The sequence below is a fragment of the Ambystoma mexicanum genome, unplaced genomic scaffold (assembly GCF_040938575.1).
Source record: "Ambystoma mexicanum isolate Mex_15411 unplaced genomic scaffold, UKY_AmexF1_1 Mex_scaf34, whole genome shotgun sequence".
NCBI lineage: Eukaryota > Metazoa > Chordata > Amphibia > Caudata > Ambystomatidae > Ambystoma > Ambystoma mexicanum.
The window spans coordinates 222,097-246,747 of NW_027182449.1; the positions used below are offsets into that span (position 1 = coordinate 222,097).

The window sequence follows — 24,651 nt, forward strand, 5'->3', positions numbered from 1 at the left end:
AGCTGATGGCTGCCTGGGCTGGGCTGGGCTGGTCTGGGGGCCTCAGCTGCTGTTACTGGGCATGCTTCTTTCCTGGACTTGTAGGCCACCAGCCGGAGAAGGTAAGGGCCTCAACCAACATCGCCCTCTGCCTTTCAAAGAGTCGAGGAGACCCCAGCAGGAAAATTGTGTGTGTGTTTATTTCTTCTTTTTTAGAGGTGCTTTCTATTTTTGTAAGGAACCGACGCCTGGGTGAGTGCTAGTGTGGCGTGAGTTAAATTTACAGGCATCTTCTTTGCAAACTTTTGCCAAACCAATTTGGGGCAGCAGTGGGGTAGAGAGTCAGCCTTAAGCTGATGCCTGCCTGGGCTGGGCTGGGCTGGGGGCCTCAGCTGCTGTTACTGGGCCTGCTTCTTTCCTGGACTTGTAGGCCGCCAGCCCGAGAAGGTAAGGCCTCAACCAACATCGCCCTCTGCCTTCCAAAGAGTCGAGGAGACCCCAGCAGGAAAATTGTGTGTGTGTTTATTTCCATCTTTCTTTCCGAGTTTTTTTTTAAAGTTTTGTAAGGAACGGATGCTTGGGTGAGTGAGTGCAAGTGTGGCTTGGCCTGAATTTACAGACACTTTCTTTGCAAACATGAGTAGGCAAGTGGGTATTTCAAAAGTGGGTGCATGGAGCCGCTCGTTGCTTTTCCAAGCTGGCAGCTGTGGCTCCTGAGCTTGAGGCAAAAAGAAGGGCAGAAGCACACTGCAGAGGACAGCGTTCAGCCTTGCAAGAGGGCAGTGGACGTCGGAGGAGCCGACACAGCACAAGAGGCTCGGAATCGGCGCACTCCTCGCCTACGGCCATACCACGCTGAATGCGCCCGATCTCGTCCGATCTCGGAAGCTAAGCAGGGTCGGGCCTGGTTAGTACTTGGATGGGAGACCGCCTGGGAATACCAGGTGCTGTAGGCATTTTGCTACTCTGTGCCCGATAGGCGGCGTTCGTCTTCCCCGTCTTGAACTACATTTTTCCTCCATTCCGCTTTTAATTTTAACAAACACGGCGCGTGAAAAAGGCACAGGGGCAGACAGCAGCCCTCGCTCCAATGCAGAGCCCCGTCAGAGGCGGACACGTTGTCGCCAAACTAACTTGGAGCAGCAGGAGACTGAAGCCAGGGCAGCAGCTCGCCGCCTCGGGTGGGTGGATGCAGCCAGAAAGGGCCACTCGTGTCCCTGGCAAAGCACCTCCAGCGTCTCCCCGTTTTCTCTCCAGTGGACGCGCAAGGCCCCCTACAGCTAGGGGAGGCAAGTGGATGGGCCTCATCTGCATATGTGGGCTCTAGAGGAAGAGTGCACCCTGGGAGACAAGGGGACACTTGGAGCGGGAAGTGCTCACGGGGGAGAAGTGCCTACAAGAGGCAGGAAGGGAGGGAGGCCACATCATGCCTCTCCATAGCCAGGCCTCTGGATGATGGGGCAGAAGCGGCCGTCACCCTAAGCTTCCTAGAAGTCCCAGCTGGGCCCCATGCTACCTAATATCTCGCCTGATCGAGCCTGGTCGAGCACTGGTCGAGCCTTCAGCCAAGGGACACAGGAGCCAAGGGGTCTGGCCTCGAGCCTTCAACCGAGGGACCCAGGAGCCCAGGGTCTGGCCTCAGTGCTTCCCAAGTCGGCCTTCAGCTGAAGCCTGCCTGGGCTGGGAGCCTCAGCTGCTGTTCCTGGGTGTGCTTCTTTCCTGCATGTGAAGGCCACCAGCGGCGAAGGTTGCCCTCCGCCTTCCAAGGAGTCGAGGGGATAGAAGCAGGAAAATTGTGTGTGTGTTTATTTCTTCTTTTTTAGAGATTCTTTCTATTTTTGGAAGGAACTGACGCCTGGGTGAGTGCTAGTGTGGCTTGAGGTGAATTTACGGGCAGCTTCTTTGCAAACTTTTGCCAAACCAACTTGGAGCAGCACTGGGGTAGAGAGTCAGCCTTCCGCTGATGCCTGCCTAGGCGTGGCTGGGCTGGGGGCCTCAGCTGCTGTTACTGGGCCTGCTTCTTTCCTGGTCTTGTAGGCCGCCAGCCAGAGAAGGTAAGGGCTTCAACCAACATCGCCCTCTGCCTTCCAAAGAGTCGAGGAGACCGCAGCAGGAAAATTGTGTGTGTGTTTATTTCTTCTTTTTTAGAGGTGCTTTCTATTTTTGTAAGGAACCGACGCCTGGGTGAGTGCTAGTGTGGCGTGAGTTAAATTTACAGGCATCTTCTTTGCAAACTTTTGCCAAACCAATTTGGGGCAGCAGTGGGGTAGAGAGTCAGCCTTAAGCTGATGCCTGCCTAGGCGTGGCTGGGCTGGGGGCCTCAGCTGCTGTTACTGGGCCTGCTTCTTTCCTGGTCTTGTAGGCCGCCAGCCAGAGAAGGTAAGGGCTTCAACCAACATCGCCCTCTGCCTTCCAAAGAGTCGAGGAGACCGCAGCAGGAAAATTGTGTGTGTGTTTATTTCTTCTTTTTTTAGAGGTGCTTTCTATTTTTGTAAGGAACCGACGCCTGGGTGAGTGCTAGTGTGGCGTGAGTTACATTTACAGGCATCTTCTTTGCAAAATTTTGCCAAACCAACTTGGACCAGCACTGGGGTAGAGAGTCAGCCTTCAGCTGATGGCTGCCTGGGCTGGGCTGGGCTGGTCTGGGGGCCTCAGCTGCTGTTACTGGGCATGCTTCTTTCCTGGACTTGTAGGCCACCAGCCGGAGAAGGTAAGGGCCTCAACCAACATCGCCCTCTGCCTTTCAAAGAGTCGAGGAGACCCCAGCAGGAAAATTGTGTGTGTGTTTATTTCTTCTTTTTTAGAGGTGCTTTCTATTTTTGTAAGGAACCGACGCCTGGGTGAGTGCTAGTGTGGCGTGAGTTAAATTTACAGGCATCTTCTTTGCAAACTTTTGCCAAACCAATTTGGGGCAGCAGTGGGGTAGAGAGTCAGCCTTAAGCTGATGCCTGGGCTGGGCTGGGCTGGGGGCCTCAGCTGCTGTTACTGGGCCTGCTTCTTTCCTGGACTTGTAGGCCGCCAGCCCGAGAAGGTAAGGCCTCAACCAACATCGCCCTCTGCCTTCCAAAGAGTCGAGGAGACCCCAGCAGGAAAATTGTGTGTGTGTTTATTTCCATCTTTCTTTCCGAGTTTTTTTTTAAAGTTTTGTAAGGAACGGATGCTTGGGTGAGTGAGTGCAAGTGTGGCTTGGCCTGAATTTACAGACACTTTCTTTGCAAACATGAGTAGGCAAGTGGGTATTTCAAAAGTGGGTGCATGGAGCCGCTCGTTGCTTTTCCAAGCTGGCAGCTGTGGCTCCTGAGCTTGAGGCAAAAAGAAGGGCAGAAGCACACTGCAGAGGACAGCGTTCAGCCTTGCAAGAGGGCAGTGGACGTCGGAGGAGCCGACACAGCACAAGAGGCTCGGAATCGGCGCACTCTTCGCCTACGGCCATACCACCCTGAATGCGTCCGATCTCGGAAGCTAAGCAGGGTCGGGCCTGGTTAGTACTTGGATGGGAGACCGCCTGGGAATACCAGGTGCTGTAGGCATTTTGCTACTCTGTGCCCGATAGGCGGCGTTCGTCTTCCCCGTCTTGAACTACATTTTTCCTCCATTCCGCTTTTAATTTTAACAAACACGGCGCGTGAAAAAGGCACAGGGGCAGACAGCAGCCCTCGCTCCAATGCAGAGCCCCGTCAGAGGCGGACACGTTGTCGCCAAACTAACTTGGAGCAGCAGGAGACTGAAGCCAGGGCAGCAGCTCGCCGCCTCGGGTGGGTGGATGCAGCCAGAAAGGGCCACTCGTGTCCCTGGCAAAGCACCTCCAGCGTCTCCCCGTTTTCTCTCCAGTGGACGCGCAAGGCCCCCTACAGCTAGGGGAGGCAAGTGGATGGGCCTCATCTGCATATGTGGGCTCTAGAGGAAGAGTGCACCCTGGGAGACAAGGGGACACTTGGAGCGGGAAGTGCTCACGGGGGAGAAGTGCCTACAAGAGGCAGGAAGGGAGGGAGGCCACATCATGCCTCTCCATAGCCAGGCCTCTGGATGATGGGGCAGAAGCGGCCGTCACCCTAAGCTTCCTAGAAGTCCCAGCTGGGCCCCATGCTACCTAATATCTCGCCTGATCGAGCCTGGTCGAGCACTGGTCGAGCCTTCAGCCAAGGGACACAGGAGCCAAGGGGTCTGGCCTCGAGCCTTCAACCGAGGGACCCAGGAGCCCAGGGTCTGGCCTCAGTGCTTCCCAAGTCGGCCTTCAGCTGAAGCCTGCCTGGGCTGGGAGCCTCAGCTGCTGTTCCTGGGTGTGCTTCTTTCCTGCATGTGAAGGCCACCAGCGGCGAAGGTTGCCCTCCGCCTTCCAAGGAGTCGAGGGGATAGAAGCAGGAAAATTGTGTGTGTGTTTATTTCTTCTTTTTTAGAGATTCTTTCTATTTTTGTAAGGAACTGACGCCTGGGTGAGTGCTAGTGTGGCTTGAGGTGAATTTACGGGCAGCTTCTTTGCAAACTTTTGCCAAACCAACTTGGAGCAGCACTGGGGTAGAGAGTCAGCCTTCCGCTGATGCCTGCCTAGGCGTGGCTGGGCTGGGGGCCTCAGCTGCTGTTACTGGGCCTGCTTCTTTCCTGGTCTTGTAGGCCGCCAGCCAGAGAAGGTAAGGGCTTCAACCAACATCGCCCTCTGCCTTCCAAAGAGTCGAGGAGACCGCAGCAGGAAAATTGTGTGTGTGTTTATTTCTTCTTTTTTTAGAGGTGCTTTCTATTTTTGTAAGGAACCGACGCCTGGGTGAGTGCTAGTGTGGCGTGAGTTACATTTACAGGCATCTTCTTTGCAAAATTTTGCCAAACCAACTTGGACCAGCACTGGGGTAGAGAGTCAGCCTTCAGCTGATGGCTGCCTGGGCTGGGCTGGGGGCCTCAGCTGCTGTTACTGGGCCTGCTTCTTTCCTGGACTTGTTGGCCGCCAGCCCGAGAAGGTAAGGCCTCAACCAACATCGCCCTCTGCCTTCCAAAGAGTCGAGGGAATAGAAGCAGGAAAATTGTGTGTGTGTTTATTTCTTCTTTTTTAGAGATTCTTTCTATTTTTGTAAGGAACTGACGACTGGGTGAGTGCTAGTGTGGCTTGAGGTGAATTTACGGGCAGCTTCTTTGCAAACTTTTGCCAAACCAACTTGGAGCAGCACTGGGGTAGAGAGTCAGCCTTCCGCTGATGCCTGCCTAGGCGTGGCTGGGCTGGGGGCCTCAGCTGCTGTTACTGGGCCTGCTTCTTTCCTGGTCTTGTAGGCCGCCAGCCAGAGAAGGTAAGGGCTTCAACCAACATCGCCCTCTGCCTTCCAAAGAGTCGAGGAGACCGCAGCAGGAAAATTGTGTGTGTGTTTATTTCTTCTTTTTTTAGAGGTGCTTTCTATTTTTGTAAGGAACCGACGCCTGGGTGAGTGCTAGTGTGGCGTGAGTTACATTTACAGGCATCTTCTTTGCAAACTTTTGCCAAACCAACTTGGACCAGCACTGGGGTAGAGAGTCAGCCTTCAGCTGATGGCTGCCTGGGCTGGGCTGGGCTGGTCTGGGGGCCTCAGCTGCTGTTACTGGGCATGCTTCTTTCCTGGACTTGTAGGCCACCAGCCGGAGAAGGTAAGGGCCTCAACCAACATCGCCCTCTGCCTTTCAAAGAGTCGAGGAGACCCCAGCAGGAAAATTGTGTGTGTGTTTATTTCTTCTTTTTTAGAGGTGCTTTCTATTTTTGTAAGGAACCGACGCCTGGGTGAGTGCTAGTGTGGCGTGAGTTAAATTTACAGGCATCTTCTTTGCAAACTTTTGCCAAACCAATTTGGGGCAGCAGTGGGGTAGAGAGTCAGCCTTAAGCTGATGCCTGCCTGGGCTGGGCTGGGCTGGGGGCCTCAGCTGCTGTTACTGGGCCTGCTTCTTTCCTGGACTTGTAGGCCGCCAGCCCGAGAAGGTAAGGCCTCAACCAACATCGCCCTCTGCCTTCCAAAGAGTCGAGGAGACCCCAGCAGGAAAATTGTGTGTGTGTTTATTTCCATCTTTCTTTCCGAGTTTTTTTTTAAAGTTTTGTAAGGAACGGATGCTTGGGTGAGTGAGTGCAAGTGTGGCTTGGCCTGAATTTACAGACACTTTCTTTGCAAACATGAGTAGGCAAGTGGGTATTTCAAAAGTGGGTGCATGGAGCCGCTCGTTGCTTTTCCAAGCTGGCAGCTGTGGCTCCTGAGCTTGAGGCAAAAAGAAGGGCAGAAGCACACTGCAGAGGACAGCGTTCAGCCTTGCAAGAGGGCAGTGGACGTCGGAGGAGCCGACACAGCACAAGAGGCTCGGAATCGGCGCACTCTTCGCCTACGGCCATACCACCCTGAATGCGCCCGATCTCGTCCGATCTCGGAAGCTAAGCAGGGTCGGGCCTGGTTAGTACTTGGATGGGAGACCGCCTGGGAATACCAGGTGCTGTAGGCATTTTGCTACTCTGTGCCCGATAGGCGGCGTTCGTCTTCCCCGTCTTGAACTACATTTTTCCTCCATTCCGCTTTTAATTTTAACAAACACGGCGCGTGAAAAAGGCACAGGGGCAGACAGCAGCCCTCGCTCCAATGCAGAGCCCCGTCAGAGGCGGACACGTTGTCGCCAAACTAACTTGGAGCAGCAGGAGACTGAAGCCAGGGCAGCAGCTCGCCGCCTCGGGTGGGTGGATGCAGCCAGAAAGGGCCACTCGTGTCCCTGGCAAAGCACCTCCAGCGTCTCCCCGTTTTCTCTCCAGTGGACGCGCAAGGCCCCCTACAGCTAGGGGAGGCAAGTGGATGGGCCTCATCTGCATATGTGGGCTCTAGAGGAAGAGTGCACCCTGGGAGACAAGGGGACACTTGGAGCGGGAAGTGCTCACGGGGGAGAAGTGCCTACAAGAGGCAGGAAGGGAGGGAGGCCACATCATGCCTCTCCATAGCCAGGCCTCTGGATGATGGGGCAGAAGCGGCCGTCACCCTAAGCTTCCTAGAAGTCCCAGCTGGGCCCCATGCTACCTAATATCTCGCCTGATCGAGCCTGGTCGAGCACTGGTCGAGCCTTCAGCCAAGGGACACAGGAGCCAAGGGGTCTGGCCTCGAGCCTTCAACCGAGGGACCCAGGAGCCCAGGGTCTGGCCTCAGTGCTTCCCAAGTCGGCCTTCAGCTGAAGCCTGCCTGGGCTGGGAGCCTCAGCTGCTGTTCCTGGGTGTGCTTCTTTCCTGCATGTGAAGGCCACCAGCGGCGAAGGTTGCCCTCCGCCTTCCAAGGAGTCGAGGGGATAGAAGCAGGAAAATTGTGTGTGTGTTTATTTCTTCTTTTTTAGAGATTCTTTCTATTTTTGTAAGGAACTGACGCCTGGGTGAGTGCTAGTGTGGCTTGAGGTGAATTTACGGGCAGCTTCTTTGCAAACTTTTGCCAAACCAACTTGGAGCAGCACTGGGGTAGAGAGTCAGCCTTCCGCTGATGCCTGCCTAGGCGTGGCTGGGCTGGGGGCCTCAGCTGCTGTTACTGGGCCTGCTTCTTTCCTGGTCTTGTAGGCCGCCAGCCAGAGAAGGTAAGGGCTTCAACCAACATCGCCCTCTGCCTTCCAAAGAGTCGAGGAGACCGCAGCAGGAAAATTGTGTGTGTGTTTATTTCTTCTTTTTTTAGAGGTGCTTTCTATTTTTGTAAGGAACCGACGCCTGGGTGAGTGCTAGTGTGGCGTGAGTTACATTTACAGGCATCTTCTTTGCAAAATTTTGCCAAACCAACTTGGACCAGCACTGGGGTAGAGAGTCAGCCTTCAGCTGATGGCTGCCTGGGCTGGGCTGGGCTGGGGGCCTCAGCTGCTGTTACTGGGCCTGCTTCTTTCCTGGACTTGTAGGCCGCCAGCCCGAGAAGGTAAGGCCTCAACCAACATCGCCCTCTGCCTTCCAAAGAGTCGAGGGAATAGAAGCAGGAAAATTGTGTGTGTGTTTATTTCTTCTTTTTTAGAGATTCTTTCTATTTTTGTAAGGAACTGACGACTGGGTGAGTGCTAGTGTGGCTTGAGGTGAATTTACGGGCAGCTTCTTTGCAAACTTTTGCCAAACCAACTTGGAGCAGCACTGGGGTAGAGAGTCAGCCTTCCGCTGATGCCTGCCTAGGCGTGGCTGGGCTGGGGGCCTCAGCTGCTGTTACTGGGCCTGCTTCTTTCCTGGTCTTGTAGGCCGCCAGCCAGAGAAGGTAAGGGCTTCAACCAACATCGCCCTCTGCCTTCCAAAGAGTCGAGGAGACCGCAGCAGGAAAATTGTGTGTGTGTTTATTTCTTCTTTTTTTAGAGGTGCTTTCTATTTTTGTAAGGAACCGACGCCTGGGTGAGTGCTAGTGTGGCGTGAGTTACATTTACAGGCATCTTCTTTGCAAACTTTTGCCAAACCAACTTGGACCAGCACTGGGGTAGAGAGTCAGCCTTCAGCTGATGGCTGCCTGGGCTGGGCTGGGCTGGTCTGGGGGCCTCAGCTGCTGTTACTGGGCATGCTTCTTTCCTGGACTTGTAGGCCACCAGCCGGAGAAGGTAAGGGCCTCAACCAACATCGCCCTCTGCCTTTCAAAGAGTCGAGGAGACCCCAGCAGGAAAATTGTGTGTGTGTTTATTTCTTCTTTTTTAGAGGTGCTTTCTATTTTTGTAAGGAACCGACGCCTGGGTGAGTGCTAGTGTGGCGTGAGTTAAATTTACAGGCATCTTCTTTGCAAACTTTTGCCAAACCAATTTGGGGCAGCAGTGGGGTAGAGAGTCAGCCTTAAGCTGATGCCTGCCTGGGCTGGGCTGGGCTGGGGGCCTCAGCTGCTGTTACTGGGCCTGCTTCTTTCCTGGACTTGTAGGCCGCCAGCCCGAGAAGGTAAGGCCTCAACCAACATCGCCCTCTGCCTTCCAAAGAGTCGAGGAGACCCCAGCAGGAAAATTGTGTGTGTGTTTATTTCCATCTTTCTTTCCGAGTTTTTTTTTAAAGTTTTGTAAGGAACGGATGCTTGGGTGAGTGAGTGCAAGTGTGGCTTGGCCTGAATTTACAGACACTTTCTTTGCAAACATGAGTAGGCAAGTGGGTATTTCAAAAGTGGGTGCATGGAGCCGCTCGTTGCTTTTCCAAGCTGGCAGCTGTGGCTCCTGAGCTTGAGGCAAAAAGAAGGGCAGAAGCACACTGCAGAGGACAGCGTTCAGCCTTGCAAGAGGGCAGTGGACGTCGGAGGAGCCGACACAGCACAAGAGGCTCGGAATCGGCGCACTCTTCGCCTACGGCCATACCACCCTGAATGCGTCCGATCTCGGAAGCTAAGCAGGGTCGGGCCTGGTTAGTACTTGGATGGGAGACCGCCTGGGAATACCAGGTGCTGTAGGCATTTTGCTACTCTGTGCCCGATAGGCGGCGTTCGTCTTCCCCGTCTTGAACTACATTTTTCCTCCATTCCGCTTTTAATTTTAACAAACACGGCGCGTGAAAAAGGCACAGGGGCAGACAGCAGCCCTCGCTCCAATGCAGAGCCCCGTCAGAGGCGGACACGTTGTCGCCAAACTAACTTGGAGCAGCAGGAGACTGAAGCCAGGGCAGCAGCTCGCCGCCTCGGGTGGGTGGATGCAGCCAGAAAGGGCCACTCGTGTCCCTGGCAAAGCACCTCCAGCGTCTCCCCGTTTTCTCTCCAGTGGACGCGCAAGGCCCCCTACAGCTAGGGGAGGCAAGTGGATGGGCCTCATCTGCATATGTGGGCTCTAGAGGAAGAGTGCACCCTGGGAGACAAGGGGACACTTGGAGCGGGAAGTGCTCACGGGGGAGAAGTGCCTACAAGAGGCAGGAAGGGAGGGAGGCCACATCATGCCTCTCCATAGCCAGGCCTCTGGATGATGGGGCAGAAGCGGCCGTCACCCTAAGCTTCCTAGAAGTCCCAGCTGGGCCCCATGCTACCTAATATCTCGCCTGATCGAGCCTGGTCGAGCACTGGTCGAGCCTTCAGCCAAGGGACACAGGAGCCAAGGGGTCTGGCCTCGAGCCTTCAACCGAGGGACCCAGGAGCCCAGGGTCTGGCCTCAGTGCTTCCCAAGTCGGCCTTCAGCTGAAGCCTGCCTGGGCTGGGAGCCTCAGCTGCTGTTCCTGGGTGTGCTTCTTTCCTGCATGTGAAGGCCACCAGCGGCGAAGGTTGCCCTCCGCCTTCCAAGGAGTCGAGGGGATAGAAGCAGGAAAATTGTGTGTGTGTTTATTTCTTCTTTTTTAGAGATTCTTTCTATTTTTGTAAGGAACTGACGCCTGGGTGAGTGCTAGTGTGGCTTGAGGTGAATTTACGGGCAGCTTCTTTGCAAACTTTTGCCAAACCAACTTGGAGCAGCACTGGGGTAGAGAGTCAGCCTTCCGCTGATGCCTGCCTAGGCGTGGCTGGGCTGGGGGCCTCAGCTGCTGTTACTGGGCCTGCTTCTTTCCTGGTCTTGTAGGCCGCCAGCCAGAGAAGGTAAGGGCTTCAACCAACATCGCCCTCTGCCTTCCAAAGAGTCGAGGAGACCGCAGCAGGAAAATTGTGTGTGTGTTTATTTCTTCTTTTTTAGAGGTGCTTTCTATTTTTGTAAGGAACCGACGCCTGGGTGAGTGCTAGTGTGGCGTGAGTTAAATTTACAGGCATCTTCTTTGCAAACTTTTGCCAAACCAATTTGGGGCAGCAGTGGGGTAGAGAGTCAGCCTTAAGCTGATGCCTGCCTAGGCGTGGCTGGGCTGGGGGCCTCAGCTGCTGTTACTGGGCCTGCTTCTTTCCTGGTCTTGTAGGCCGCCAGCCAGAGAAGGTAAGGGCTTCAACCAACATCGCCCTCTGCCTTCCAAAGAGTCGAGGAGACCGCAGCAGGAAAATTGTGTGTGTGTTTATTTCTTCTTTTTTTAGAGGTGCTTTCTATTTTTGTAAGGAACCGACGCCTGGGTGAGTGCTAGTGTGGCGTGAGTTACATTTACAGGCATCTTCTTTGCAAAATTTTGCCAAACCAACTTGGACCAGCACTGGGGTAGAGAGTCAGCCTTCAGCTGATGGCTGCCTGGGCTGGGCTGGGCTGGTCTGGGGGCCTCAGCTGCTGTTACTGGGCATGCTTCTTTCCTGGACTTGTAGGCCACCAGCCGGAGAAGGTAAGGGCCTCAACCAACATCGCCCTCTGCCTTTCAAAGAGTCGAGGAGACCCCAGCAGGAAAATTGTGTGTGTGTTTATTTCTTCTTTTTTAGAGGTGCTTTCTATTTTTGTAAGGAACCGACGCCTGGGTGAGTGCTAGTGTGGCGTGAGTTAAATTTACAGGCATCTTCTTTGCAAACTTTTGCCAAACCAATTTGGGGCAGCAGTGGGGTAGAGAGTCAGCCTTAAGCTGATGCCTGCCTGGGCTGGGCTGGGCTGGGGGCCTCAGCTGCTGTTACTGGGCCTGCTTCTTTCCTGGACTTGTAGGCCGCCAGCCCGAGAAGGTAAGGCCTCAACCAACATCGCCCTCTGCCTTCCAAAGAGTCGAGGAGACCCCAGCAGGAAAATTGTGTGTGTGTTTATTTCCATCTTTCTTTCCGAGTTTTTTTTTAAAGTTTTGTAAGGAACGGATGCTTGGGTGAGTGAGTGCAAGTGTGGCTTGGCCTGAATTTACAGACACTTTCTTTGCAAACATGAGTAGGCAAGTGGGTATTTCAAAAGTGGGTGCATGGAGCCGCTCGTTGCTTTTCCAAGCTGGCAGCTGTGGCTCCTGAGCTTGAGGCAAAAAGAAGGGCAGAAGCACACTGCAGAGGACAGCGTTCAGCCTTGCAAGAGGGCAGTGGACGTCTGAGGAGCCGACACAGCACAAGAGGCTCGGAATCGGCGCACTCCTCGCCTACGGCCATACCACGCTGAATGCGCCCGATCTCGTCCGATCTCGGAAGCTAAGCAGGGTCGGGCCTGGTTAGTACTTGGATGGGAGACCGCCTGGGAATACCAGGTGCTGTAGGCATTTTGCTACTCTGTGCCCGATAGGCGGCGTTCGTCTTCCCCGTCTTGAACTACATTTTTCCTCCATTCCGCTTTTAATTTTAACAAACACGGCGCGTGAAAAAGGCACAGGGGCAGACAGCAGCCCTCGCTCCAATGCAGAGCCCCGTCAGAGGCGGACACGTTGTCGCCAAACTAACTTGGAGCAGCAGGAGACTGAAGCCAGGGCAGCAGCTCGCCGCCTCGGGTGGGTGGATGCAGCCAGAAAGGGCCACTCGTGTCCCTGGCAAAGCACCTCCAGCGTCTCCCCGTTTTCTCTCCAGTGGACGCGCAAGGCCCCCTACAGCTAGGGGAGGCAAGTGGATGGGCCTCATCTGCATATGTGGGCTCTAGAGGAAGAGTGCACCCTGGGAGACAAGGGGACACTTGGAGCGGGAAGTGCTCACGGGGGAGAAGTGCCTACAAGAGGCAGGAAGGGAGGGAGGCCACATCATGCCTCTCCATAGCCAGGCCTCTGGATGATGGGGCAGAAGCGGCCGTCACCCTAAGCTTCCTAGAAGTCCCAGCTGGGCCCCATGCTACCTAATATCTCGCCTGATCGAGCCTGGTCGAGCACTGGTCGAGCCTTCAGCCAAGGGACACAGGAGCCAAGGGGTCTGGCCTCGAGCCTTCAACCGAGGGACCCAGGAGCCCAGGGTCTGGCCTCAGTGCTTCCCAAGTCGGCCTTCAGCTGAAGCCTGCCTGGGCTGGGAGCCTCAGCTGCTGTTCCTGGGTGTGCTTCTTTCCTGCATGTGAAGGCCACCAGCGGCGAAGGTTGCCCTCCGCCTTCCAAGGAGTCGAGGGGATAGAAGCAGGAAAATTGTGTGTGTGTTTATTTCTTCTTTTTTAGAGATTCTTTCTATTTTTGGAAGGAACTGACGCCTGGGTGAGTGCTAGTGTGGCTTGAGGTGAATTTACGGGCAGCTTCTTTGCAAACTTTTGCCAAACCAACTTGGAGCAGCACTGGGGTAGAGAGTCAGCCTTCCGCTGATGCCTGCCTAGGCGTGGCTGGGCTGGGGGCCTCAGCTGCTGTTACTGGGCCTGCTTCTTTCCTGGTCTTGTAGGCCGCCAGCCAGAGAAGGTAAGGGCTTCAACCAACATCGCCCTCTGCCTTCCAAAGAGTCGAGGAGACCGCAGCAGGAAAATTGTGTGTGTGTTTATTTCTTCTTTTTTTAGAGGTGCTTTCTATTTTTGTAAGGAACCGACGCCTGGGTGAGTGCTAGTGTGGCGTGAGTTACATTTACAGGCATCTTCTTTGCAAAATTTTGCCAAACCAACTTGGACCAGCACTGGGGTAGAGAGTCAGCCTTCAGCTGATGGCTGCCTGGGCTGGGCTGGGCTGGGGGCCTCAGCTGCTGTTACTGGGCCTGCTTCTTTCCTGGACTTGTAGGCCGCCAGCCCGAGAAGGTAAGGCCTCAACCAACATCGCCCTCTGCCTTCCAAAGAGTCGAGGGAATAGAAGCAGGAAAATTGTGTGTGTGTTTATTTCTTCTTTTTTAGAGATTCTTTCTATTTTTGTAAGGAACTGACGACTGGGTGAGTGCTAGTGTGGCTTGAGGTGAATTTACGGGCAGCTTCTTTGCAAACTTTTGCCAAACCAACTTGGAGCAGCACTGGGGTAGAGAGTCAGCCTTCCGCTGATGCCTGCCTAGGCGTGGCTGGGCTGGGGGCCTCAGCTGCTGTTACTGGGCCTGCTTCTTTCCTGGTCTTGTAGGCCGCCAGCCAGAGAAGGTAAGGGCTTCAACCAACATCGCCCTCTGCCTTCCAAAGAGTCGAGGAGACCGCAGCAGGAAAATTGTGTGTGTGTTTATTTCTTCTTTTTTTAGAGGTGCTTTCTATTTTTGTAAGGAACCGACGCCTGGGTGAGTGCTAGTGTGGCGTGAGTTACATTTACAGGCATCTTCTTTGCAAACTTTTGCCAAACCAACTTGGACCAGCACTGGGGTAGAGAGTCAGCCTTCAGCTGATGGCTGCCTGGGCTGGGCTGGGCTGGTCTGGGGGCCTCAGCTGCTGTTACTGGGCATGCTTCTTTCCTGGACTTGTAGGCCACCAGCCGGAGAAGGTAAGGGCCTCAACCAACATCGCCCTCTGCCTTTCAAAGAGTCGAGGAGACCCCAGCAGGAAAATTGTGTGTGTGTTTATTTCTTCTTTTTTAGAGGTGCTTTCTATTTTTGTAAGGAACCGACGCCTGGGTGAGTGCTAGTGTGGCGTGAGTTAAATTTACAGGCATCTTCTTTGCAAACTTTTGCCAAACCAATTTGGGGCAGCAGTGGGGTAGAGAGTCAGCCTTAAGCTGATGCCTGCCTGGGCTGGGCTGGGCTGGGGGCCTCAGCTGCTGTTACTGGGCCTGCTTCTTTCCTGGACTTGTAGGCCGCCAGCCCGAGAAGGTAAGGCCTCAACCAACATCGCCCTCTGCCTTCCAAAGAGTCGAGGAGACCCCAGCAGGAAAATTGTGTGTGTGTTTATTTCCATCTTTCTTTCCGAGTTTTTTTTTAAAGTTTTGTAAGGAACGGATGCTTGGGTGAGTGAGTGCAAGTGTGGCTTGGCCTGAATTTACAGACACTTTCTTTGCAAACATGAGTAGGCAAGTGGGTATTTCAAAAGTGGGTGCATGGAGCCGCTCGTTGCTTTTCCAAGCTGGCAGCTGTGGCTCCTGAGCTTGAGGCAAAAAGAAGGGCAGAAGCACACTGCAGAGGACAGCGTTCAGCCTTGCAAGAGGGCAGTGGACGTCGGAGGAGCCGACACAGCACAAGAGGCTCGGAATCGGCGCACTCTTCGCCTACGGCCATACCACCCTGAATGCGTCCGATCTCGGAAGCTAAGCAGGGTCGGGCCTGGTTAGTACTTGGATGGGAGACCGCCTGGGAATACCAGGTGCTGTAGGCATTTTGCTACTCTGTGCCCGATAGGCGGCGTTCGTCTTCCCCGTCTTGAACTACATTTTTCCTCCATTCCGCTTTTAATTTTAACAAACACGGCGCGTGAAAAAGGCACAGGGGCAGACAGCAGCCCTCGCTCCAATGCAGAGCCCCGTCAGAGGCGGACACGTTGTCGCCAAACTAACTTGGAGCAGCAGGAGACTGAAGCCAGGGCAGCAGCTCGCCGCCTCGGGTGGGTGGATGCAGCCAGAAAGGGCCACTCGTGTCCCTGGCAAAGCACCTCCAGCGTCTCCCCGTTTTCTCTCCAGTGGACGCGCAAGGCCCCCTACAGCTAGGGGAGGCAAGTGGATGGGCCTCATCTGCATATGTGGGCTCTAGAGGAAGAGTGCACCCTGGGAGACAAGGGGACACTTGGAGCGGGAAGTGCTCACGGGGGAGAAGTGCCTACAAGAGGCAGGAAGGGAGGGAGGCCACATCATGCCTCTCCATAGCCAGGCCTCTGGATGATGGGGCAGAAGCGGCCGTCACCCTAAGCTTCCTAGAAGTCCCAGCTGGGCCCCATGCTACCTAATATCTCGCCTGATCGAGCCTGGTCGAGCACTGGTCGAGCCTTCAGCCAAGGGACACAGGAGCCAAGGGGTCTGGCCTCGAGCCTTCAACCGAGGGACCCAGGAGCCCAGGGTCTGGCCTCAGTGCTTCCCAAGTCGGCCTTCAGCTGAAGCCTGCCTGGGCTGGGAGCCTCAGCTGCTGTTCCTGGGTGTGCTTCTTTCCTGCATGTGAAGGCCACCAGCGGCGAAGGTTGCCCTCCGCCTTCCAAGGAGTCGAGGGGATAGAAGCAGGAAAATTGTGTGTGTGTTTATTTCTTCTTTTTTAGAGATTCTTTCTATTTTTGTAAGGAACTGACGCCTGGGTGAGTGCTAGTGTGGCTTGAGGTGAATTTACGGGCAGCTTCTTTGCAAACTTTTGCCAAACCAACTTGGAGCAGCACTGGGGTAGAGAGTCAGCCTTCCGCTGATGCCTGCCTAGGCGTGGCTGGGCTGGGGGCCTCAGCTGCTGTTACTGGGCCTGCTTCTTTCCTGGTCTTGTAGGCCGCCAGCCAGAGAAGGTAAGGGCTTCAACCAACATCGCCCTCTGCCTTCCAAAGAGTCGAGGAGACCGCAGCAGGAAAATTGTGTGTGTGTTTATTTCTTCTTTTTTTAGAGGTGCTTTCTATTTTTGTAAGGAACCGACGCCTGGGTGAGTGCTAGTGTGGCGTGAGTTACATTTACAGGCATCTTCTTTGCAAAATTTTGCCAAACCAACTTGGACCAGCACTGGGGTAGAGAGTCAGCCTTCAGCTGATGGCTGCCTGGGCTGGGCTGGGGGCCTCAGCTGCTGTTACTGGGCCTGCTTCTTTCCTGGACTTGTTGGCCGCCAGCCCGAGAAGGTAAGGCCTCAACCAACATCGCCCTCTGCCTTCCAAAGAGTCGAGGGAATAGAAGCAGGAAAATTGTGTGTGTGTTTATTTCTTCTTTTTTAGAGATTCTTTCTATTTTTGTAAGGAACTGACGACTGGGTGAGTGCTAGTGTGGCTTGAGGTGAATTTACGGGCAGCTTCTTTGCAAACTTTTGCCAAACCAACTTGGAGCAGCACTGGGGTAGAGAGTCAGCCTTCCGCTGATGCCTGCCTAGGCGTGGCTGGGCTGGGGGCCTCAGCTGCTGTTACTGGGCCTGCTTCTTTCCTGGTCTTGTAGGCCGCCAGCCAGAGAAGGTAAGGGCTTCAACCAACATCGCCCTCTGCCTTCCAAAGAGTCGAGGAGACCGCAGCAGGAAAATTGTGTGTGTGTTTATTTCTTCTTTTTTTAGAGGTGCTTTCTATTTTTGTAAGGAACCGACGCCTGGGTGAGTGCTAGTGTGGCGTGAGTTACATTTACAGGCATCTTCTTTGCAAACTTTTGCCAAACCAACTTGGACCAGCACTGGGGTAGAGAGTCAGCCTTCAGCTGATGGCTGCCTGGGCTGGGCTGGGCTGGTCTGGGGGCCTCAGCTGCTGTTACTGGGCATGCTTCTTTCCTGGACTTGTAGGCCACCAGCCGGAGAAGGTAAGGGCCTCAACCAACATCGCCCTCTGCCTTTCAAAGAGTCGAGGAGACCCCAGCAGGAAAATTGTGTGTGTGTTTATTTCTTCTTTTTTAGAGGTGCTTTCTATTTTTGTAAGGAACCGACGCCTGGGTGAGTGCTAGTGTGGCGTGAGTTAAATTTACAGGCATCTTCTTTGCAAACTTTTGCCAAACCAATTTGGGGCAGCAGTGGGGTAGAGAGTCAGCCTTAAGCTGATGCCTGCCTGGGCTGGGCTGGGCTGGGGGCCTCAGCTGCTGTTACTGGGCCTGCTTCTTTCCTGGACTTGTAGGCCGCCAGCCCGAGAAGGTAAGGCCTCAACCAACATCGCCCTCTGCCTTCCAAAGAGTCGAGGAGACCCCAGCAGGAAAATTGTGTGTGTGTTTATTTCCATCTTTCTTTCCGAGTTTTTTTTTAAAGTTTTGTAAGGAACGGATGCTTGGGTGAGTGAGTGCAAGTGTGGCTTGGCCTGAATTTACAGACACTTTCTTTGCAAACATGAGTAGGCAAGTGGGTATTTCAAAAGTGGGTGCATGGAGCCGCTCGTTGCTTTTCCAAGCTGGCAGCTGTGGCTCCTGAGCTTGAGGCAAAAAGAAGGGCAGAAGCACACTGCAGAGGACAGCGTTCAGCCTTGCAAGAGGGCAGTGGACGTCGGAGGAGCCGACACAGCACAAGAGGCTCGGAATCGGCGCACTCTTCGCCTACGGCCATACCACCCTGAATGCGCCCGATCTCGTCCGATCTCGGAAGCTAAGCAGGGTCGGGCCTGGTTAGTACTTGGATGGGAGACCGCCTGGGAATACCAGGTGCTGTAGGCATTTTGCTACTCTGTGCCCGATAGGCGGCGTTCGTCTTCCCCGTCTTGAACTACATTTTTCCTCCATTCCGCTTTTAATTTTAACAAACACGGCGCGTGAAAAAGGCACAGGGGCAGACAGCAGCCCTCGCTCCAATGCAGAGCCCCGTCAGAGGCGGACACGTTGTCGCCAAACTAACTTGGAGCAGCAGGAGACTGAAGCCAGGGCAGCAGCTCGCCGCCTCGGGTGGGTGGATGCAGCCAGAAAGGGCCACTCGTGTCCCTGGCAAAGCACCTCCAGCGTCTCCCCGTTTTCTCTCCAGTGGACGCGCAAGGCCCCCTACAGCTAGGGGAGGCAAGTGGATGGGCCTCATCTGCATATGTGGGCTCTAGAGGAAGAGTGCACCCTGGGAGACAAGGGGACACTTGGAGCGGGAAGTGCTCACGGGGGAGAAGTGCCTACAAGAGGCAGGAAGGGAGGGAGGCCACATCATGCCTCTCCATAGCCAGGCCTCTGGATGATGGGGCAGAAGCGGCCGTCACCCTAAGCTTCCTAGAAGTCCCAGCTGGGCCCCATGCTACCTAATATCTCGCCTGATCGAGCCTGGTCGAGCACTGGTCGAGCCTTCAGCCAAGGGACACAGGAGCCAAGGGGTCTGGCCTCGAGCCTTCAACCGAGGGACCCAGGAGCCCAGGGTCTGGCCTCAGTGCTTCCCAAGTCGGCCTTCAGCTGAAGCCTGCCTGGGCTGGGAGCCTCAGCTGCTGTTCCTGGGTGTGCTTCTTTCCTGCATGTGAAGGCCACCAGCGGCGAAGGTTGCCCTCCGCCTTCCAAGGAGTCGAGGGGATAGAAGCAGGAAAATTGTGTGTGTGTTTATTTCTTCTTTTTTAGAGATTCTTTCTATTTTTGTAAGGAACTGACGCCTGGGTGAGTGCTAGTGTGGCTTGAGGTGAATTTACGGGCAGCTTCTTTGCAAACTTTTGCCAAACCAACTTGGAGCAGCACTGGGGTAGAGAGTCAGCCTTCCGCTGATGCCTGCCTAGGCGTGGCTGGGCTGGGGGCCTCAGCTGCTGTTACTGGGCCTGCTTCTTTCCTGGTCTTGTAGGCCGCCAGCCAGAGAAGGTAAGGGCTTCAACCAACATCGCCCTCTGCCTTCCAAAGAGTCGAGGAGACCGCAGCAGGAAAATTGTGTGTGTGTTTATTTCTTCTTTTTTTAGAGGTGCTTTCTATTTTTGTAAGGAACCGACGCCTGGGTGAGTGCTAGTGTGGCGTGAGTTACATTTACAGGCATCTTCTTTGCAAAATTTTGCCAAACCAACTTGGACCAGCACTGGGGTAGAGAGTCAGCCTTCAGCTGATGGCTGCCTGGGCTGGGCTGGGCTGGGGGCCTCAGCTGCTGTTACTGGGCCTGCTTCTTTCCTGGACTTGTAGGCCGCCAGCCCGAGAAGGTAAGGCCTCAACCAACATCGCCCTCTGCCTTCCAAAGAGTCGAGGGAATAGAAGCAGGAAAATTGTGTGTGTGTTTATTTCTTCTTTTTTAGAGATTCTTTCTATTTTTGTAAGGAACTGACGACTGGGTGAGTGCTAGTGTGGCTTGAGGTGAATTTACGGGCAGCTTCTTTGCAAACTTTTGCCAAACCAACTTGGAGCAGCACTGGGGTAGAGAGTCAGCCTTCCGCTGATGCCTGCCTAGGCGTGGCTGGGCTGGGGGCCTCAGCTGCTGTTACTGGGCCTGCTTCTTTCCTGGTCTTGTAGGCCGCCAGCCAGAGAAGGTAAGGGCTTCAACCAACATCGCCCTCTGCCTTCCAAAGAGTCGAGGAGACCGCAGCAGGAAAATTGTGTGTGTGTTTATTTCTTCTTTTTTTAGAGGTGCTTTCTATTTTTGTAAGGAACCGACGCCTGGGTGAGTGCTAGTGTGGCGTGAGTTACATTTACAGGCATCTTCTTTGCAAACTTTTGCCAAACCAACTTGGACCAGCACTGGGGTAGAGAGTCAGCCTTCAGCTGATGGCTGCCTGGGCTGGGCTGGGCTGGTCTGGGGGCCTCAGCTGCTGTTACTGGGCATGCTTCTTTCCTGGACTTGTAGGCCACCAGCCGGAGAAGGTAAGGGCCTCAACCAACATCGCCCTCTGCCTTTCAAAGAGTCGAGGAGACCCCAGCAGGAAAATTGTGTGTGTGTTTATTTCTTCTTTTTTAGAGGTGCTTTCTATTTTTGTAAGGAACCGACGCCTGGGTGAGTGCTAGTGTGGCGTGAGTTAAATTTACAGGCATCTTCTTTGCAAACTTTTGCCAAACCAATTTGGGGCAGCAGTGGGGTAGAGAGTCAGCCTTAAGCTGATGCCTGCCTGGGCTGGGCTGGGCTGGGGGCCTCAGCTGCTGTTACTGGGCCTGCTTCTTTCCTGGACTTGTAGGCCGCCAGCCCGAGAAGGTAAGGCCTCAACCAACATCGCCCTCTGCCTTCCAAAGAGTCGAGGAGACCCCAGCAGGAAAATTGTGTGTGTGTTTATTTCCATCTTTCTTTCCGAGTTTTTTTTTAAAGTTTTGTAAGGAACGGATGCTTGGGTGAGTGAGTGCAAGTGTGGCTTGGCCTGAATTTACAGACACTTTCTTTGCAAACATGAGTAGGCAAGTGGGTATTTCAAAAGTGGGTGCATGGAGCCGCTCGTTGCTTTTCCAAGCTGGCAGCTGTGGCTCCTGAGCTTGAGGCAAAAAGAAGGGCAGAAGCACACTGCAGAGGACAGCGTTCAGCCTTGCAAGAGGGCAGTGGACGTCGGAGGAGCCGACACAGCACAAGAGGCTCGGAATCGGCGCACTCTTCGCCTACGGCCATACCACCCTGAATGCGTCCGATCTCGGAAGCTAAGCAGGGTCGGGCCTGGTTAGTACTTGGATGGGAGACCGCCTGGGAATACCAGGTGCTGTAGGCATTTTGCTACTCTGTGCCCGATAGGCGGCGTTCGTCTTCCCCGTCTTGAACTACATTTTTCCTCCATTCCGCTTTTAATTTTAACAAACACGGCGCGTGAAAAAGGCACAGGGGCAGACAGCAGCCCTCGCTCCAATGCAGAGCCCCGTCAGAGGCGGACACGTTGTCGCCAAACTAACTTGGAGCAGCAGGAGACTGAAGCCAGGGCAGCAGCTCGCCGCCTCGGGTGGGTGGATGCAGCCAGAAAGGGCCACTCGTGTCCCTGGCAAAGCACCTCCAGCGTCTCCCCGTTTTCTCTCCAGTGGACGCGCAAGGCCCCCTACAGCTAGGGGAGGCAAGTGGATGGGCCTCATCTGCATATGTGGGCTCTAGAGGAAGAGTGCACCCTGGGAGACAAGGGGACACTTGGAGCGGGAAGTGCTCACGGGGGAGAAGTGCCTACAAGAGGCAGGAAGGGAGGGAGGCCACATCATGCCTCTCCATAGCCAGGCCTCTGGATGATGGGGCAGAAGCGGCCGTCACCCTAAGCTTCCTAGAAGTCCCAGCTGGGCCCCATGCTACCTAATATCTCGCCTGATCGAGCCTGGTCGAGCACTGGTCGAGCCTTCAGCCAAGGGACACAGGAGCCAAGGGGTCTGGCCTCGAGCCTTCAACCGAGGGACCCAGGAGCCCAGGGTCTGGCCTCAGTGCTTCCCAAGTCGGCCTTCAGCTGAAGCCTGCCTGGGCTGGGAGCCTCAGCTGCTGTTCCTGGGTGTGCTTCTTTCCTGCATGTGAAGGCCACCAGCGGCGAAGGTTGCCCTCCGCCTTCCAAGGAGTCGAGGGGATAGAAGCAGGAAAATTGTGTGTGTGTTTATTTCTTCTTTTTTAGAGATTCTTTCTATTTTTGTAAGGAACTGACGCCTGGGTGAGTGCTAGTGTGGCTTGAGGTGAATTTACGGGCAGCTTCTTTGCAAACTTTTGCCAAACCAACTTGGAGCAGCACTGGGGTAGAGAGTCAGCCTTCCGCTGATGCCTGCCTAGGCGTGGCTGGGCTGGGGGCCTCAGCTGCTGTTACTGGGCCTGCTTCTTTCCTGGTCTTGTAGGCCGCCAGCCAGAGAAGGTAAGGGCTTCAACCAACATCGCCCTCTGCCTTCCAAAGAGTCGAGGAGACCGCAGCAGGAAAATTGTGTGTGTGTTTATTTCTTCTTTTTTAGAGGTGCTTTCTATTTTTGTAAGGAACCGACGCCTGGGTGAGTGCTAGTGTGGCGTGAGTTAAATTTACAGGCATCTTCTTTGCAAACTTTTGCCAAACCAATTTGGGGCAGCAGTGGGGTAGAGAGTCAGCCTTAAGCTGATGCCTGCCTAGGCGTGGCTGGGCTGGGGGCCTCAGCTGCTGTTACTGGGCCTGCTTCTTTCCTGGTCTTGTAGGCCGCCAGCCAGAGAAGGTAAGGGCTTCAACCAACATCGCCCTCTGCCTTCCAAAGAGTCGAGGAGACCGCAGCAGGAAAATTGTGTGTGTGTTTATTTCTTCTTTTTTTAGAGGTGCTTTCTATTTTTGTAAGGAACCGACGCCTGGGTGAGTGCTAGTGTGGCGTGAGTTACATTTACAGGCATCTTCTTTGCAAAATTTTGCCAAACCAACTTGGACCAGCACTGGGGTAGAGAGTCAGCCTTCAGCTGATGGCTGCCTGGGCTGGGCTGGGCTGGTCTGGGGGCCTCAGCTGCTGTTACTGGGCATGCTTCTTTCCTGGACTTGTAGGCCACCAGCCGGAGAAGGTAAGGGCCTCAACCAACATCGCCCTCTGCCTTTCAAAGAGTCGAGGAGACCCCAGCAGGAAAATTGTGTGTGTGTTTATTTCTTCTTTTTTAGAGGTGCTTTCTATTTTTGTAAGGAACCGACGCCTGGGTGAGTGCTAGTGTGGCGTGAGTTAAATTTACAGGCATCTTCTTTGCAAACTTTTGCCAAACCAATTTGGGGCAGCAGTGGGGTAGAGAGTCAGCCTTAAGCTGATGCCTGCCTGGGCTGGGCTGGGCTGGGGGCCTCAGCTGCTGTTACTGGGCCTGCTTCTTTCCTGGACTTGTAGGCCGCCAGCCCGAGAAGGTAAGGCCTCAACCAACATCGCCCTCTGCCTTCCAAAGAGTCGAGGAGACCCCAGCAGGAAAATTGTGTGTGTGTTTATTTCCATCTTTCTTTCCGAGTTTTTTTTTAAAGTTTTGTAAGGAACGGATGCTTGGGTGAGTGAGTGCAAGTGTGGCTTGGCCTGAATTTACAGACACTTTCTTTGCAAACATGAGTAGGCAAGTGGGTATTTCAAAAGTGGGTGCATGGAGCCGCTCGTTGCTTTTCCAAGCTGGCAGCTGTGGCTCCTGAGCTTGAGGCAAAAAGAAGGGCAGAAGCACACTGCAGAGGACAGCGTTCAGCCTTGCAAGAGGGCAGTGGACGTCGGAGGAGCCGACACAGCACAAGAGGCTCGGAATCGGCGCACTCCTCGCCTACGGCCATACCACGCTGAATGCGCCCGATCTCGTCCGATCTCGGAAGCTAAGCAGGGTCGGGCCTGGTTAGTACTTGGATGGGAGACCGCCTGGGAATACCAGGTGCTGTAGGCATTTTGCTACTCTGTGCCCGATAGGCGGCGTTCGTCTTCCCCGTCTTGAACTACATTTTTCCTCCATTCCGCTTTTAATTTTAACAAACACGGCGCGTGAAAAAGGCACAGGGGCAGACAGCAGCCCTCGCTCCAATGCAGAGCCCCGTCAGAGGCGGACACGTTGTCGCCAAACTAACTTGGAGCAGCAGGAGACTGAAGCCAGGGCAGCAGCTCGCCGCCTCGGGTGGGTGGATGCAGCCAGAAAGGGCCACTCGTGTCCCTGGCAAAGCACCTCCAGCGTCTCCCCGTTTTCTCTCCAGTGGACGCGCAAGGCCCCCTACAGCTAGGGGAGGCAAGTGGATGGGCCTCATCTGCATATGTGGGCTCTAGAGGAAGAGTGCACCCTGGGAGACAAGGGGACACTTGGAGCGGGAAGTGCTCACGGGGGAGAAGTGCCTACAAGAGGCAGGAAGGGAGGGAGGCCACATCATGCCTCTCCATAGCCAGGCCTCTGGATGATGGGGCAGAAGCGGCCGTCACCCTAAGCTTCCTAGAAGTCCCAGCTGGGCCCCATGCTACCTAATATCTCGCCTGATCGAGCCTGGTCGAGCACTGGTCGAGCCTTCAGCCAAGGGACACAGGAGCCAAGGGGTCTGGCCTCGAGCCTTCAACCGAGGGACCCAGGAGCCCAGGGTCTGGCCTCAGTGCTTCCCAAGTCGGCCTTCAGCTGAAGCCTGCCTGGGCTGGGAGCCTCAGCTGCTGTTCCTGGGTGTGCTTCTTTCCTGCATGTGAAGGCCACCAGCGGCGAAGGTTGCCCTCCGCCTTCCAAGGAGTCGAGGGGATAGAAGCAGGAAAATTGTGTGTGTGTTTATTTCTTCTTTTTTAGAGATTCTTTCTATTTTTGGAAGGAACTGACGCCTGGGTGAGTGCTAGTGTGGCTTGAGGTGAATTTACGGGCAGCTTCTTTGCAAACTTTTGCCAAACCAACTTGGAGCAGCACTGGGGTAGAGAGTCAGCCTTCCGCTGATGCCTGCCTAGGCGTGGCTGGGCTGGGGGCCTCAGCTGCTGTTACTGGGCCTGCTTCTTTCCTGGTCTTGTAGGCCGCCAGCCAGAGAAGGTAAGGGCTTCAACCAACATCGCCCTCTGCCTTCCAAAGAGTCGAGGAGACCGCAGCAGGAAAATTGTGTGTGTGTTTATTTCTTCTTTTTTAGAGGTGCTTTCTATTTTTGTAAGGAACCGACGCCTGGGTGAGTGCTAGTGTGGCGTGAGTTAAATTTACAGGCATCTTCTTTGCAAACTTTTGCCAAACCAATTTGGGGCAGCAGTGGGGTAGAGAGTCAGCCTTAAGCTGATGCCTGCCTAGGCGTGGCTGGGCTGGGGGCCTCAGCTGCTGTTACTGGGCCTGCTTCTTTCCTGGTCTTGTAGGCCGCCAGCCAGAGAAGGTAAGGGCTTCAACCAAC

The 24,651-nt window shown here is 54.6% G+C and overlaps 5 non-coding genes and 4 pseudogenes across 5 annotated transcripts; all 9 read left to right on the forward strand.

Moving 5' to 3' along the window:
- The first annotated feature begins 816 nt into the window (after window positions 1-816).
- On the forward strand, window positions 817-935 carry LOC138558998 (5S ribosomal RNA). The gene has a single exon (XR_011299116.1). It is a non-coding gene; the product is annotated as a 5S ribosomal RNA (ribosomal RNA).
- A 2,465-nt stretch (window positions 936-3,400) lies between these two features.
- Window positions 3,401-3,509, forward strand: LOC138559065 (5S ribosomal RNA; annotated as a pseudogene).
- A 2,789-nt stretch (window positions 3,510-6,298) lies between these two features.
- On the forward strand, window positions 6,299-6,417 carry LOC138558507 (5S ribosomal RNA). Its single transcript, XR_011298654.1, has one exon. It is a non-coding gene; the product is annotated as a 5S ribosomal RNA (ribosomal RNA).
- Window positions 6,418-9,211: 2,794 nt separating this feature from the next.
- On the forward strand, window positions 9,212-9,320 carry LOC138559066 (5S ribosomal RNA; annotated as a pseudogene).
- A 2,469-nt stretch (window positions 9,321-11,789) lies between these two features.
- On the forward strand, window positions 11,790-11,908 carry LOC138558999 (5S ribosomal RNA). The gene has a single exon (XR_011299117.1). It is a non-coding gene; the product is annotated as a 5S ribosomal RNA (ribosomal RNA).
- Window positions 11,909-14,702: 2,794 nt separating this feature from the next.
- On the forward strand, window positions 14,703-14,811 carry LOC138559067 (5S ribosomal RNA; annotated as a pseudogene).
- Window positions 14,812-17,600: 2,789 nt separating this feature from the next.
- Window positions 17,601-17,719, forward strand: LOC138558622 (5S ribosomal RNA). The gene has a single exon (XR_011298765.1). It is a non-coding gene; the product is annotated as a 5S ribosomal RNA (ribosomal RNA).
- Window positions 17,720-20,513: 2,794 nt separating this feature from the next.
- Window positions 20,514-20,622, forward strand: LOC138559068 (5S ribosomal RNA; annotated as a pseudogene).
- A 2,469-nt stretch (window positions 20,623-23,091) lies between these two features.
- On the forward strand, window positions 23,092-23,210 carry LOC138559000 (5S ribosomal RNA). The gene has a single exon (XR_011299118.1). It is a non-coding gene; the product is annotated as a 5S ribosomal RNA (ribosomal RNA).
- The last annotated feature ends 1,441 nt before the right edge of the window (window positions 23,211-24,651 follow it).